This window comes from Pinus tabuliformis, chromosome 4_2 (assembly GCF_031772625.1).
Source record: "Pinus tabuliformis cultivar Carrire ecotype Pingquan chromosome 4_2, CPIR1, whole genome shotgun sequence".
In the NCBI taxonomy this organism is placed as follows: Eukaryota; Viridiplantae; Streptophyta; class Pinopsida; order Pinales; family Pinaceae; genus Pinus; species Pinus tabuliformis.
The window spans coordinates 1,116,466,097-1,116,470,907 of NC_142304.1; positions in this window are offsets into that span (position 1 = coordinate 1,116,466,097).

Genomic DNA, 4,811 nt, shown 5'->3' on the forward strand with positions numbered 1-4,811 from the left:
CATTCTCGAAATATAATTTCTCCAAATATCTTGATTTTTGGAGTTTCCCTACTTTTCTTGCACAAATTTAGGGATTTAATATCTAGATATTTATTGGCAGATTCATTGGAATAACCTCTTCAACATCCCTTAAGTTCAATAACGCTCCCCCTGGTCTAACAACAAGAGTTAGTAGGTCGACTAACTCTCCTCTATTCTTGGTAACAAGCTTTATAAAGCAGGTTGTCAATGTACAAAGAGTGTTAGTGTGGATTTTGGACCTGCAACTGTGGTCATTCATTCAGTCATCCTATCTTTCTCCTCTGAGTTGATTAGGAGGTCAATTTGTCCTATAACAGATGCCCCCTAAAGTATGAGATCAGAGGCAGAGACGATGGCCGAAATACTTTATGAAAATACTGTAGTTCGCTATAAAAATCTTTGTAGATAGAGAGAGAAGTTTCGGGCGGTAAGGAAAACCTGATACAACAAAATTACATATATATAAACTACTAAAATCATGTCCTGAGTTGAGCATTCCCATGCTCAGTAGCTATCTCAGAGTAAATTTCTCCTCAGAGATATGATAATGCTGGCCGCCAATATGGCACAGGGTAGATCCAGTGTCATAATAGATTATCCTGAAATGGCTGTCTCCAAAGAACAATATCACAGCTTGGGAGAGGAAACAAGGCTAAATGATGCAAGCATATACCCAAGGTTTGATTCCTACTTCACCGAATAGCATAGATCGGTACATGTGATCAAATGAGTTGACATCAAACATGCATGAGATCATCTAATTTCTAGCCAATAATGGAGGCTGTTAATAGATGCAAGGAAGGCCACCGATAATGGTGATGGTCTCCAAGATGCACAGTACAAACTAGCGAGTGTGAAAGACGTTTTGTCGTCAAACACTCATAGAATCGCTTTAACTAGGAGCCAATAATGAAAACCTGTCATCAAGCACAAGGTAACCTACCACTAACGTCTACAAGCACCAAGGCACTGAATGTGTTTCTGAGTTACCTTCCTAGATATAGTGTTGAAGTCAATAGGAAGGAACCTGTCAAAAGGTAGGCAATGGCGTGTCCTACATGAGTTGACACGAAACCAGACAAGGATGATTTTGTTTTTTGAAGAATCTTTTGAGATTTTGGGTCTAAACAATGGAGGGCATGATGAAAGGATATGTAGGGTCAGTTGATCGAGGAAACAAGTAGGGACCGTTGAACAATAGAAGGCATGACAACGATTTTAACCAGACAACACTAGACTCATGAACACTACAGAGTGTTCAAGATACGAAGATGCAATGGCATCAGGGTATATAGGCTAAAAACTCATAGGTTGGTAGGGTTCATATTGAGAGGCTATCAAAATTACGGTTTATCTAAGGAAGTTCCATGTTCAAGGGAACGTTTGCTGCCAAACCACGCTTCATGATACAGTTGTATTTCCACTTTCCCCGTCTGATTTTTAATGAGTCCAGATGGGTAAACTCATCAATCTTTTCATGTTTAGAGATTCTAAAAATGATCACAAAAATAACAACTCTTTACCCTATTTGATTAGTTTAATGAGTCTAGACAGGCAAACTCATCGATTTTTTCATCTTTTAAGAGTCTGAAAAAGTATCGTAAAAATAATGACTCTATATCTTGTCTACGTATTTAAAGAGTCTAGACTAGACAACTCGGAGATCCTTTCATCTTTAGAGAGCCTGAAAAGATCACAAAGAGAGACTCCATGGTGGTCCCTTTGTCATGGTTGTTAACCGAGTGCGACAAAAGGTTAATAGTATACCCGGATCGGTTACTTTTCTGTATTTAATCTATTGAACCTGGATAAAGAGAAACATTTTTCCAATAGATGTCAACCTCATTTTGTTACGAGTACAAGGTGGCGGACTAAACTCATGTTTTTTCGTGATACTTTAACAATCTCAGTAACAAAAACTCAGGATTTTTCATTTTTTAATGAGCTTGAAAAAAGTACCTGAAAGAATGCTCGGGTCATCTTTAGCATGTTTAATGAGTAGCAAGACAGAGCTCGGTATTTTTTCAGTTTAAAGAGCGAGAAAAAAGTGCCTAAAAAGGATGCTCCATTGGTCTTTTTTCAGTTTATGAGCTGGAACAAGATCAAAAAAGAGGTGCTCAGAGCATCATTTGCATATATTTAACGAGTGCAAATGATAAAAACTCAGGGATGTTTATATTGTTTAAAGAGCGATAAAATATCCCTAAAAGTGCTTTACGGATTGTGGTAGATATGTTTAACGAGCCCTACTACAAAAAATCATAGATGTTTATATTTTTTAAAGAGCAATTATATGTCTCCAAAAGTGCTCTATCTATCGTTGCATAGATTTAACGAGCTTAACGATGAAAAATCAAGGATGTTTATATTTTTTAAAGAGCAATAACATGTCCCTAACAGTGCTCTATTCATCTTTGTAGTAGTTTAACGAGACCAAAGAAGAAGACTTGAGGTTTTTAAGATTAACGAGCAAGAAAAATACCATAAAAAGAATGCTCGACCTTTCTTGATCTCATGCTTGACATTAGAAGGGTCTATGCCATGCATTTCCTCATAAGACCAAGGAAAAACATTTTGGAAGTCCCTAAATGGGTAGGTGATGCTCATAATTTCCTCAGGATTGCGATTGGCTCCACTCTGTATGTTTTCCATGATGCCTGTCATGACAAAAATATCGGGGAGCAATGTTTGTGAAATATTGCCCCTATTTACTTCTGAGTCCAAAAGTTGGGTAGTCATATATGGTGAGGAAATTATTTCATGCACATCAAGTGACAGGATTTGAAGAGGCATCATGTTCGAATCAGATATCGAGACATGATGGTGTGAATCCTCCCAAGGTTGCTCTTCTAACCTCGTGATCTCTCTAATAGCTTTGTCCACCAGTAGGACTTTATTGAGTTTATCGAAAGAAGGAGCGATTATGAGAGTGGCAGTGGTACCGTTGGCCGAAACCAAAGTGACCAGAGATTCAGATGAAATTTGAATGGCTTCGCAGGCCAATTCAGCTGGTGACAGCGGCATTTGTTCTCCATAAGTGTCCATGTCTGAAGGAACTGGTAGGATCCATGGCTCAGTCTGTTCATGAGGAAAAGATGAAAGCATGTTGACCAATTGTGAAACCTTCGGCGGCTGAAGAGGGAAACAACCCATGAGGGAAGAAGCCTTCAGTAGACCGGTACCTAAACTGATGTAACTATCAGTTCCACCTCCTACTAGGGGTACAGAGCCACTTGGCAATGGTGAATAATCATGGGCGCAGAAAGAAAACTGATCTACTGTAATAACCTTTCCATCTAATGGAAATTGGATGATGCCAAAGACAGTAGATACGAAGGCCTTCATGGCATATGTCCAACTATGACCCAGCAAGAGATTATAGTCGAGTTTTCTGTCCACAACTTCTACATCCACTGTTACAGTTTTCCTAACAAAAATGATGGGAAAACTGGCTAAGTATCCTTTTGGGACAAAGGTGTGGCCATCGAAAGCTTTAAGGGAATTCGACGGTGGGGATAGGGTTGGGGAACCCAAGGCGAGCCAACATGAAGCCGACATGACGCAGGTTGAAGCACCTTTGTCGATGATAGTTCGGTGTATACCTTTACCTTTCGAAGTAATATGCACCTGAAATGCAAGCTGGTGGGAAAGGGGAGGCTTACACTTGTCCATGTCGAAAATAGCAATCATGGAATACATAGGGTCAATACTCCCAGAGATCCCCAAGCGAATCTAGAAATAACCAAAGGTGATCCTTTCTCCATATCCTGTCAATATATGTCTGATAGATGAACATGTGTGTAATAGGTAGCTTTTCTACTCAACACAAGCATCAGAATGAACAAATAAATGCACAATATCATCGACACTTTGGAGTAGGGAACACAACTACAGTCCTATATTCAGAATAGAAGAGTGAATACAACAACCTTATTGTATCAACCTTCCTTATTCCTTCTTCCTCTCTCTCTCTCCTTCTTTCAGCTAGCTCCTTCAAGAATATGACAGTATCACAATAGCACCATGTGCTATCCTTCTAAATGCTCTGACCTCTTTTGCAATGGCCCTCTCGTTGCCTATATAGCAATTGAATTAGGGCTTCCCAACTCCACCTGTAGTTCATTTGGGCAAAAACCATCAACCTGCCCTGTTTACAAGCTTTTTCCCATTTTCCTTCATTCTCATAATAGAATTTCTCCAAATATCTTGATTTCTAGAGTTTCCCCACTTTTCTTGCACAAATTTAGGGATTTAATATCTAGATATTTATTGGTAGATTCGTTGGCATAACCTCTTGAACATCCCTTAAGTTCACTAATGTTCCCCCTGGTCTAACAACAAGAGTTAGCAGGTTGACAAATGCTCCTTTATGCTTGGTAACAAGCTTTATAAAGTAGGTTGTCAGTGTACAGAGAGCGTTAGTGTGGATTCTGGGCCTACAACTATGGTCATTCATTCAATCATCTTGTCTTTCTCCTATGAGTTGATTAGGAGGTCAATTTTTCCTATAACACTCCAGGCTATATAAGACATCCCGACTTACGTAAAAACTATCAAAGAATTATGTATAAAAAAGCCAAAGAGGAAAATAACAACTAATGCAACTGTCCAAGTAGTCGGTACCCTATCTGGCTTACTATCAGGAACGGAAGCACTTGTAAAATATGAGGAGCTAGGAAATCCTATAGTCATGGTGCAAATCACTGGATGATCCTTACCCAATGCCTTAGTTGATTTAAGAGCTGCAATCAATATTCTTACAACCACCACTTGTCAAAAACTTGGAATTG